The following is a 13,292-nucleotide window of genomic DNA, read 5'->3' on the forward strand; positions in this document are numbered from 1 at the left end:
AGGTATTAAGTATTGAACTGGACCAATACCGTAAGTGCGTATATATTAAGCTAGTGACGCGTCTATTAGGCGAACAGTTAATGAATAAATTTGAAGGGAAGTTAGTGTATTGTGATGAGGATGATGAACATGAAATTAGATTAGATTGGGCTGATAGGACAACTACACTAGTGAGACTACATGTTATACCAATGGAAATAACCGATAGCCATATCCGTACAGTGCTTGCGCAGTATGGTGAAATTAAGACCCCTCCGGTGGACGAGCGATATTCGGATGAGCATATTTATAAAACTCGTACAGGCATTAAGTTGGTGAGAATGGTTCTGAATAAGCCAATCCCGTCCTATGTATCAATACAGGGCATGCAATATTGGGTAACATATTATGGACAGAAACCTACCTGTAAAATATGTGAAGACACTCAACACACAGCACGGTTTTGTCCACACCGACGTGGTGCTATGGGTGAGCGAGTGATGCAAGATAATACTGGAGCATGTGCTACTCCTGTAGAAATCCAGCCTAAGCAGTCATATGCAGCAAGGGTACATGGACCACCTATCCAACGTTCAGCGCACGAGACGGAGATAAAGGCTGACACACAATTTACAGTGTTGCCAATTCCAATGCAGTTGCAAGAAAAAAATGTGAACAATGAACGCGATAAAAATCTGCAAATAGAGCCGAAAAAAGCTGAGGTTTTAGAACACAAAATGGACCCTACGAAGGAAACACCTCTACCTGCGTCTATCCACAGCACATCGTGGGCGGAAGAGGTGGCATCTTTAGACAACCTCCACAGTGACGTACGGGATAACGTGTTGGTGTCTGACAATCTGGAAACAACTGATCAAGCAATGCGCGAGTCTGACACTACGAGTAATCTTCAAATGGAGACTGACACGTACGAAGCAGGAGGATCCCATACACTGGAAGATCAACAAAACAAGGTTCAGCTTGGTGAAACCACAACAGGAACTAAGGACAATGCCAAAAGAAAATCAAACATGAAGAGACTCCAGGAACAGAAGCAGTTGAAGAAGAAAAAAGTACAACAAAATGTGGCACCTAACCCCCACCACAAGAAGAACGTGAAGCAGCAGGCAATAGCCCCCTCCCCAGTGCGTATAACCAGATCCCAAAGTGTGACAAATTTGGCCCCGAGTGTTGATTTACAACCTGTGATCGGATCCAAATTCAGTGTTTCCCCTAGTGTGTCTAGTGAATGTGTGGGTGCAAGTAAAAATGAAAGTCAGAAATAGCATGTGTAAAATGATTAACGGCATATGATGCTTGGTCACGTGTTTGCACGAGGTACCGTGCACATATGCAAGGTTTACGTTTCGTGTGTATGGAAGTGAGTGGAAAAACAGTGTACGAATATTAGTGTCCTCTGGGCAAAATGTATAATTCACAGTGTTGGGTAACCCTAGTTCTTAAATTTCTGTTAATTGTATATATGATGACTACTCTCCGTTTAGCTACGATCAATATTAACAAAATGCGATCTTTTACTAAACAGGAGGCGCTAGGAGATTTTTTCCTACAAACATCTTTAGATATAGCACTTCTTCAAGAATGTGGAATAACGGCATTTAACCTCCCCCCAAACATATTAGTCTATAATAATGCGACCTTTCAAGCGACGGGAACAGCCCTGTTAGTACGTAACACCGTACCGATTACAAATGTGATGTGCCATCCCAATGGTAGAATTATCTCAGCAAAAATTGCTAATGTTTGGGTATATAATTTATATGCACCTTCAGGGACACAATTTAGGAAACAGAGGGATGCGTTTTTTGCGACGGACGTCGCTACTGAAATGCAGGGTACAAGAGAACATATAATTTGCGCGGGCGATTTCAATTGTGTCCTGCATCCACAGGACCAAAGACCTGGCTTTAATACCTCCAATTCTTTGCAAAAATTAGTAACTGGGTTTAATTTTACAGATGTATGGAATGACAAATATTTTGGACAGAAAGGGTACACGTACATTCGTAATAATTGTGCTTCCCGTTTAGATCGATTTTATGTAACACCACATTTACGCCAACAAATCAAGTCACTTAGTATAACACCCACCTGTTTTTCAGACCATAGTGCCGTAATCATGGCGATAAATGTGGATATACCAATAGTACCGAGAGGGTATGGCTACTGGAAATTAAATGCTTCTATCCTTACAGATGCAAATTTCCAACAAGCCTTTCAGGACCAATGGAATGTATGGGAAGCACACCGTACCAGACAAAGTGATATAATTCGCTGGTGGGATGAAATTCTTAAACCGGGCATAAAACGGTTTTGTCTTAGTTATTGTAAGAAACGTTCTAGTGACTGGAATAATAAATATAATTTTTATTATCGTGTGCTGCGTGAACTTATTCATGAAGCCACTGAAGGGAAACAAGTGCAAACAGAGGTAAAACGTGTACAAGCTGTACTGCTGAGGATGACAGCTGAAAGAAGACAAGGTGTAAAAATTCGCAGCAGACTCCCCCACTTTGATAAAGAAGAGGTTGCATCTATAAGCCATGTGCTGCAAGAAAGACACAATGCGAAAAGACAATTTATTAGCGAAATAAACGATAATTCTGAAATTAAAATAAAAACAGCCCCGGAAATACGTAACAGATTTTACAAGTATTTTGAGAATCAATTTTCCCAACCAAAAACACATAATGTAGATTTGACGTATAACTTGGAATCCTTGTCCGAGGTCCTTGACGATGAGGAACGTGAGCAATTAAATAACGACTACACAAGCGAAGAAGTATTCCGTGCGGTTAAGTCAGGGCAGCCGTTTTCTGCACCTGGTATGGATGGGATACCAAACAAACTCTACCAAACATTTTGGACGTTGATGGGAAAAACACTAACTGAATGGATAAATGCAGTGTTTCGAAGGTATAAAATGGGAAAATCCTCAAATACTGGGATTATAGTTTTAATACCAAAGTGTGTGAAACCCACTGAAGTTGGTCATTATAGACCCATTACCCTCTTATGTACTGATTATAAAATATTCTCTCGCTGTATGCTAGGCAGACTTATGCCATATGTAGAAAAACTAGTTGGAGATACACAATATGTTTTTGGTATGAACAAGAAAATTACAAATGTCTTACAAACGCTTCGTGAAGTGCTTACCTGTTATAGAGTCAATAGCAATAACCATGATAATGCTATATTAGCAATAGATTTTGAACGAGCATTTGACTCGGTACACCATGATTACATATTTAATGTGCTTCAAAAGTACGGTATACGTGGACATTTTTTGTCAGCATTTAAAAGCCTTTATAGTAACGCAACATCCAAAATACAAATAAATGGATTTATGACAAGAGAACTTCCTATTCACAAGGGAGTAAGACAAGGTGACCCATTATCGATGATAGCTTTCTGTATCTCATTGAGACCCCTCCTTTCTGCATTAGAAAAGCAAGTACAAGGCATCACCATACAATCTATAAACACAAAGGTGTTGGCCTATGCTGATGATGTCAATATATTAATAAATACGCAGTCTGATATTGCTGCAACGTCTAAAGTATTACAGGAATTTGGTCCCCTTTCAGGGCTCACAGTAAATCAGAAAAAATCAACTCTTATGCATTTAAACCCGGATATAACTTACCCTCAGAGCGGAGAATTTCATGTTGTTCCATCGATAAAAATACTTGGTATAATTTTCGCGCGCTCCCTTCAACGAATGATCCAGTTAAATTTTGACAGAGTGATAAATGGTGTTAAAGCAGTTCTACAAATGAATAAATTTCGAATACTTAGTATACAGTCAAGAGTGACGTTTGTACAGGTGTACGCTCTCTCCAAGGTGTGGTATGTAGCAAAAATCCTCCCGTTGCGGCAACTGGATATTTTTAAGCTCAAGAGTGCTGTGAACTGGTTTGTCTGGAACGGTCAAATCTTGCGTGTAAATCACGCAACGCTTTGTTTACCCTATGCAGAAGGGGGAATGAACCTTGTAAACGTGGAATATAAAAGTCAGGCTCTACGTATTCAAGCTGATGTAACGACACTGATCCAACACCCAAACAGCCTCACTAGTAAAGTTCTGAGACACGCTTTGGACAACATTAAATTGGAGGCCCCCATTGATGTTACAAGACTTCCAGACAGATTATGGTATTTTAAGAATACAATAGTGGATATCAGTTACGCGTTAATACAATCTCCTATCCTTCCAACGCAAGAGACGTCAAAAATATATAGAAGACTGTGTTCACTATCACAAAACCAGTGTAAAATTGTAGATCGGAATCCAAGAGTCAATTGGCGGGAAGTATGGAATAATATACAGGCACGCCACCTGACGTTAAGAGTCAGATCAGCGTGGTATATAATTGTACACCAAATATTCATTACTGGAGTTAAACTTTATGATATAAAATTAGTAAATACTCCAATATGTGCTACATGTAATGTACAAGATAATTTAGTGCATAAGCTTAGTGAATGTCAAATAATCCAAAAATCATGGTTATATATCAAAAAACTTGTGAGTACAATTTGTCGTACATCAGAACGTAACATTTCAGTAGATATTCTTTTGTATCCTTCCTTTGCATATTATCCAAGAACAAAACGCCACAGTGTACAATGGCTCTTAGGCCAATATGCCCTTTTTGTATCCATATATAGGCAACAAGATTTTCACACCCAATTTATCAATCACCTGCACCAGGAATACCTAATGATCCCTCGATGTAAAAGAGATATGTTATATGCAAATTTCCTAAATGTAATGTTAACTTTGTAATGACTTAAAATGTATAACATGCACAATAATATGTAATAGTTTCAAATAAAAAAATAAAAAATAAAAAAAAAAAAAAAGCGGGTTAAGGCGTTCACTCGTCTTGAGATCGTTCGCTGCGGGACGGCGTAGGTTCGAATCCGGCTCTGGTCGGATTTTATTCAGCCTACGTATAGGGCCTGTGGCAACACACCATCGTGAGGAAATTGGGAAGCTCCGAATGAGTGAGCGTAACCCGGTCAAGAAGACCTACAACAACGGCTGAGGGTTCATCGGGCTGATCACCCGTCACCCCTCCACGCTATAACAGGTGACGGAGGAACAGTGTTGGAGGGAGACCAGCATTCGGTAGGTAAGCCCTGGCCCTCCATGGCCTGTCGCGCTATGGGTTAAAAGTTATTTATAGAATTTTTTTAAAAAAAATTATATAAAATTTATTGGGATATCACCAACTTAAAATTCAACCTGATAATACTATTCCCTATGAAAACTCTATGACTTTACTTGGGTTTTTCAGCCAAATTATATGCTTCTAGTCTCCTATACTTTGGTGCAGCCCGTTCAGGTTCTATCCCCCGCGATGTGGGTTCCTCTGCCGATCCAGCAAAGGTGAGAAGTCAGCACTGTGCTCTGACTTATATAGATTTATAGAGCCAATAGAAATCTTGCTTACTTAAACCTATCAGAAAACACCACGTATAAATTATTAGCCAATCAAAATGTCTGTTTCTTTTAGCTATCATATAAAAAAAATGCAAAATATCCCAGTTTCAATTCGATCCATCTGTCTGAATCGAAGAAACCGACAATTTGTATATTCCCATATCACTGTATGCTTGACCCCTATTAGCACCTCTTTTGCTGTTGTTGCTCAATTTATTTTCACTAATTGGCAATTTTCTTGAAGAGGTGTAATAGAAAAAGATACGGCGGTATGAGAAATATGCAAATTTAAAGATATTTTAGCGAATTACGCCGTCATAAGCTAAGTTCGTATTGCTAGAAGGCCTTCGTTGTTGCAAGTCACCTAACCCATTCACTGGCAAAAAGAGTTAAAAATGTTGACGTACTGAAAAAAATAACTAGTCCCCCTCAAGCATTCATCAAGTTCCAACATTTGCACATAGATGGCTCTATTATTGCAATTGAATTTTATTGCCCAATTCACTTACCATGAGGTCTACAGTGGAGGTGTGCGAATGGAGTGCTAAAAAAAGCTTTGGGAAGGTAAAAAATCAGTATGATAATGGGAATGTTGGTGGGTTGGAGTTTAAATTTTATACATGTGCACAGGGGAAACTTTACTTTTTTTATCTGTGAAGGTTGTAAGGTGGGCGAACATTTTGGAAAAGCACTAGTATATACATAGACCAAAGTTACATGGTTCTAGCTCCCATAGGAGTCAAGATCAGTTCCGCGGAAGTGCCCGTGCGAGCAACATCGCCGTGCCTCTGCTCGTGAACCGGTGAGTCATCGGGACTCTGGCGTGCTAGACGACGCGAAACGCGTAAATTTTCAAGTCACGTAAAGTTGTTAAATTGAAGGAAAATGGAAATCCGTCGTGTAAATACGCTAAAGTTATGGTTTTCAAGTGTGAAGAAGTGCCCATCATCGCTGATGCTTCATCGTTGGATACGGGATACTCTTGCCTTGACTGAAGACCAGGTATTAAGTATTGAACTGGACCAATACCGTAAGTGCGTATATATTAAGCTAGTGACGCGTCTATTAGGCGAACAGTTAATGAATAAATTTGAAGGGAAGTTAGTGTATTGTGATGAGGATGATGAACATGAAATTAGATTAGATTGGGCTGATAGGACAACTACACTAGTGAGACTACATGTTATACCAATGGAAATAACCGATAGCCATATCCGTACAGTGCTTGCGCAGTATGGTGAAATTAAGACCCCTCCGGTGGACGAGCGATATTCGGATGAGCATATTTATAAAACTCGTACAGGCATTAAGTTGGTGAGAATGGTTCTGAATAAGCCAATCCCGTCCTATGTATCAATACAGGGCATGCAATATTGGGTAACATATTATGGACAGAAACCTACCTGTAAAATATGTGAAGACACTCAACACACAGCACGGTTTTGTCCACACCGACGTGGTGCTATGGGTGAGCGAGTGATGCAAGATAATACTGGAGCATGTGCTACTCCTGTAGAAATCCAGCCTAAGCAGTCATATGCAGCAAGGGTACATGGACCACCTATCCAACGTTCAGCGCACGAGACGGAGATAAAGGCTGACACACAATTTACAGTGTTGCCAATTCCAATGCAGTTGCAAGAAAAAAATGTGAACAATGAACGCGATAAAAATCTGCAAATAGAGCCGAAAAAAGCTGAGGTTTTAGAACACAAAATGGACCCTACGAAGGAAACACCTCTACCTGCGTCTATCCACAGCACATCGTGGGCGGAAGAGGTGGCATCTTTAGACAACCTCCACAGTGACGTACGGGATAACGTGTTGGTGTCTGACAATCTGGAAACAACTGATCAAGCAATGCGCGAGTCTGACACTACGAGTAATCTTCAAATGGAGACTGACACGTACGAAGCAGGAGGATCCCATACACTGGAAGATCAACAAAACAAGGTTCAGCTTGGTGAAACCACAACAGGAACTAAGGACAATGCCAAAAGAAAATCAAACATGAAGAGACTCCAGGAACAGAAGCAGTTGAAGAAGAAAAAAGTACAACAAAATGTGGCACCTAACCCCCACCACAAGAAGAACGTGAAGCAGCAGGCAATAGCCCCCTCCCCAGTGCGTATAACCAGATCCCAAAGTGTGACAAATTTGGCCCCGAGTGTTGATTTACAACCTGTGATCGGATCCAAATTCAGTGTTTCCCCTAGTGTGTCTAGTGAATGTGTGGGTGCAAGTAAAAATGAAAGTCAGAAATAGCATGTGTAAAATGATTAACGGCATATGATGCTTGGTCACGTGTTTGCACGAGGTACCGTGCACATATGCAAGGTTTACGTTTCGTGTGTATGGAAGTGAGTGGAAAAACAGTGTACGAATATTAGTGTCCTCTGGGCAAAATGTATAATTCACAGTGTTGGGTAACCCTAGTTCTTAAATTTCTGTTAATTGTATATATGATGACTACTCTCCGTTTAGCTACGATCAATATTAACAAAATGCGATCTTTTACTAAACAGGAGGCGCTAGGAGATTTTTTCCTACAAACATCTTTAGATATAGCACTTCTTCAAGAATGTGGAATAACGGCATTTAACCTCCCCCCAAACATATTAGTCTATAATAATGCGACCTTTCAAGCGACGGGAACAGCCCTGTTAGTACGTAACACCGTACCGATTACAAATGTGATGTGCCATCCCAATGGTAGAATTATCTCAGCAAAAATTGCTAATGTTTGGGTATATAATTTATATGCACCTTCAGGGACACAATTTAGGAAACAGAGGGATGCGTTTTTTGCGACGGACGTCGCTACTGAAATGCAGGGTACAAGAGAACATATAATTTGCGCGGGCGATTTCAATTGTGTCCTGCATCCACAGGACCAAAGACCTGGCTTTAATACCTCCAATTCTTTGCAAAAATTAGTAACTGGGTTTAATTTTACAGATGTATGGAATGACAAATATTTTGGACAGAAAGGGTACACGTACATTCGTAATAATTGTGCTTCCCGTTTAGATCGATTTTATGTAACACCACATTTACGCCAACAAATCAAGTCACTTAGTATAACACCCACCTGTTTTTCAGACCATAGTGCCGTAATCATGGCGATAAATGTGGATATACCAATAGTACCGAGAGGGTATGGCTACTGGAAATTAAATGCTTCTATCCTTACAGATGCAAATTTCCAACAAGCCTTTCAGGACCAATGGAATGTATGGGAAGCACACCGTACCAGACAAAGTGATATAATTCGCTGGTGGGATGAAATTCTTAAACCGGGCATAAAACGGTTTTGTCTTAGTTATTGTAAGAAACGTTCTAGTGACTGGAATAATAAATATAATTTTTATTATCGTGTGCTGCGTGAACTTATTCATGAAGCCACTGAAGGGAAACAAGTGCAAACAGAGGTAAAACGTGTACAAGCTGTACTGCTGAGGATGACAGCTGAAAGAAGACAAGGTGTAAAAATTCGCAGCAGACTCCCCCACTTTGATAAAGAAGAGGTTGCATCTATAAGCCATGTGCTGCAAGAAAGACACAATGCGAAAAGACAATTTATTAGCGAAATAAACGATAATTCTGAAATTAAAATAAAAACAGCCCCGGAAATACGTAACAGATTTTACAAGTATTTTGAGAATCAATTTTCCCAACCAAAAACACATAATGTAGATTTGACGTATAACTTGGAATCCTTGTCCGAGGTCCTTGACGATGAGGAACGTGAGCAATTAAATAACGACTACACAAGCGAAGAAGTATTCCGTGCGGTTAAGTCAGGGCAGCCGTTTTCTGCACCTGGTATGGATGGGATACCAAACAAACTCTACCAAACATTTTGGACGTTGATGGGAAAAACACTAACTGAATGGATAAATGCAGTGTTTCGAAGGTATAAAATGGGAAAATCCTCAAATACTGGGATTATAGTTTTAATACCAAAGTGTGTGAAACCCACTGAAGTTGGTCATTATAGACCCATTACCCTCTTATGTACTGATTATAAAATATTCTCTCGCTGTATGCTAGGCAGACTTATGCCATATGTAGAAAAACTAGTTGGAGATACACAATATGTTTTTGGTATGAACAAGAAAATTACAAATGTCTTACAAACGCTTCGTGAAGTGCTTACCTGTTATAGAGTCAATAGCAATAACCATGATAATGCTATATTAGCAATAGATTTTGAACGAGCATTTGACTCGGTACACCATGATTACATATTTAATGTGCTTCAAAAGTACGGTATACGTGGACATTTTTTGTCAGCATTTAAAAGCCTTTATAGTAACGCAACATCCAAAATACAAATAAATGGATTTATGACAAGAGAACTTCCTATTCACAAGGGAGTAAGACAAGGTGACCCATTATCGATGATAGCTTTCTGTATCTCATTGAGACCCCTCCTTTCTGCATTAGAAAAGCAAGTACAAGGCATCACCATACAATCTATAAACACAAAGGTGTTGGCCTATGCTGATGATGTCAATATATTAATAAATACGCAGTCTGATATTGCTGCAACGTCTAAAGTATTACAGGAATTTGGTCCCCTTTCAGGGCTCACAGTAAATCAGAAAAAATCAACTCTTATGCATTTAAACCCGGATATAACTTACCCTCAGAGCGGAGAATTTCATGTTGTTCCATCGATAAAAATACTTGGTATAATTTTCGCGCGCTCCCTTCAACGAATGATCCAGTTAAATTTTGACAGAGTGATAAATGGTGTTAAAGCAGTTCTACAAATGAATAAATTTCGAATACTTAGTATACAGTCAAGAGTGACGTTTGTACAGGTGTACGCTCTCTCCAAGGTGTGGTATGTAGCAAAAATCCTCCCGTTGCGGCAACTGGATATTTTTAAGCTCAAGAGTGCTGTGAACTGGTTTGTCTGGAACGGTCAAATCTTGCGTGTAAATCACGCAACGCTTTGTTTACCCTATGCAGAAGGGGGAATGAACCTTGTAAACGTGGAATATAAAAGTCAGGCTCTACGTATTCAAGCTGATGTAACGACACTGATCCAACACCCAAACAGCCTCACTAGTAAAGTTCTGAGACACGCTTTGGACAACATTAAATTGGAGGCCCCCATTGATGTTACAAGACTTCCAGACAGATTATGGTATTTTAAGAATACAATAGTGGATATCAGTTACGCGTTAATACAATCTCCTATCCTTCCAACGCAAGAGACGTCAAAAATATATAGAAGACTGTGTTCACTATCACAAAACCAGTGTAAAATTGTAGATCGGAATCCAAGAGTCAATTGGCGGGAAGTATGGAATAATATACAGGCACGCCACCTGACGTTAAGAGTCAGATCAGCGTGGTATATAATTGTACACCAAATATTCATTACTGGAGTTAAACTTTATGATATAAAATTAGTAAATACTCCAATATGTGCTACATGTAATGTACAAGATAATTTAGTGCATAAGCTTAGTGAATGTCAAATAATCCAAAAATCATGGTTATATATCAAAAAACTTGTGAGTACAATTTGTCGTACATCAGAACGTAACATTTCAGTAGATATTCTTTTGTATCCTTCCTTTGCATATTATCCAAGAACAAAACGCCACAGTGTACAATGGCTCTTAGGCCAATATGCCCTTTTTGTATCCATATATAGGCAACAAGATTTTCACACCCAATTTATCAATCACCTGCACCAGGAATACCTAATGATCCCTCGATGTAAAAGAGATATGTTATATGCAAATTTCCTAAATGTAATGTTAACTTTGTAATGACTTAAAATGTATAACATGCACAATAATATGTAATAGTTTCAAATAAAAAAATAAAAAATAAAAAAAAAAAAAAGCGGGTTAAGGCGTTCACTCGTCTTGAGATCGTTCGCTGCGGGACGGCGTAGGTTCGAATCCGGCTCTGGTCGGATTTTATTCAGCCTACGTATAGGGCCTGTGGCAACACACCATCGTGAGGAAATTGGGAAGCTCCGAATGAGTGAGCGTAACCCGGTCAAGAAGACCTACAACAACGGCTGAGGGTTCATCGGGCTGATCACCCGTCACCCCTCCACGCTATAACAGGTGACGGAGGAACAGTGTTGGAGGGAGACCAGCATTCGGTAGGTAAGCCCTGGCCCTCCATGGCCTGTCGCGCTATGGGTTAAAAGTTATTTATAGAATTTTTTAAAAAAAATTATATAAAATTTATTGGGATATCACCAACTTAAAATTCAACCTGATAATACTATTCCCTATGAAAACTCTATGACTTTACTTGGGTTTTTCAGCCAAATTATATGCTTCTAGTCTCCTATACTTTGGTGCAGCCCGTTCAGGTTCTATCCCCCGCGATGTGGGTTCCTCTGCCGATCCAGCAAAGGTGAGAAGTCAGCACTGTGCTCTGACTTATATAGATTTATAGAGCCAATAGAAATCTTGCTTACTTAAACCTATCAGAAAACACCACGTATAAATTATTAGCCAATCAAAATGTCTGTTTCTTTTAGCTATCATATAAAAAAAATGCAAAATATCCCAGTTTCAATTCGATCCATCTGTCTGAATCGAAGAAACCGACAATTTGTATATTCCCATATCACTGTATGCTTGACCCCTATTAGCACCTCTTTTGCTGTTGTTGCTCAATTTATTTTCACTAATTGGCAATTTTCTTGAAGAGGTGTAATAGAAAAAGATACGGCGGTATGAGAAATATGCAAATTTAAAGATATTTTAGCGAATTACGCCGTCATAAGCTAAGTTCGTATTGCTAGAAGGCCTTCGTTGTTGCAAGTCACCTAACCCATTCACTGGCAAAAAGAGTTAAAAATGTTGACGTACTGAAAAAAATAACTAGTCCCCCTCAAGCATTCATCAAGTTCCAACATTTGCACATAGATGGCTCTATTATTGCAATTGAATTTTATTGCCCAATTCACTTACCATGAGGTCTACAGTGGAGGTGTGCGAATGGAGTGCTAAAAAAAGCTTTGGGAAGGTAAAAAATCAGTATGATAATGGGAATGTTGGTGGGTTGGAGTTTAAATTTTATACATGTGCACAGGGGAAACTTTACTTTTTTTATCTGTGAAGGTTGTAAGGTGGGCGAACATTTTGGAAAAGCACTAGTATATACATAGACCAAAGTTACATGGTTCTAGCTCCCATAGGAGTCAAGATACTCAACGTCTTATAAATATGTCTTAAGACAAATATCTTAATTTTTAAGAAAGTCGACTTCCGGTCTGTCAAGAAAATTTTCTTAAGACAAATATCTTAAGACGTTTTCTAAGACATTAATTTTCTTGGCTCCTAATTGAGCTACGATAATAATTATAGGTTTGTTTCATAGAATTTGACGAAAACTTCTCGACTAGCAAACAAAATTAAATCCATCCCCTCAAGTTTCGGAAATATATTCATTTTTTTTTTATTTTTTAAGAAATGTGATTTGCTGTCTTAGTTTTGACCCTAATTCGAAAATTTTAATAGCATTCGATAAAAAATTAGAAGTACTCTACTACCTATTAGACAGAGGATGATTAGTGCTTGCTGTTTCCGAGTTATTTTTAGATTAAAATTTCAAGATGTAATTTGTAAGATGTTTTGTAATTCATTAACTATGGGCTGTAGGAAACAAATTCTTGCTTTATCTGCTATTGCTCGACGAGTTCTATAACTGCGAGCCCCCCACTGTGGAAACTTCTATTTGTAGGTTAGCTTCGCCTGTGAAATATCATATGGTGAAATTTTTGTGGAGTAAGTAGGCAACACTGCGAGCCCACCCACTGTGGACCCTCCAAAAGTAGTGGAGGCATTGAACC

The sequence above is a fragment of the Lepisma saccharinum genome, unplaced genomic scaffold (genome assembly GCF_977018435.1).
Source record: "Lepisma saccharinum unplaced genomic scaffold, izLepSacc3.1 HAP1_SCAFFOLD_173, whole genome shotgun sequence".
NCBI classification, from domain to species: domain Eukaryota; kingdom Metazoa; phylum Arthropoda; class Insecta; order Zygentoma; family Lepismatidae; genus Lepisma; species Lepisma saccharinum.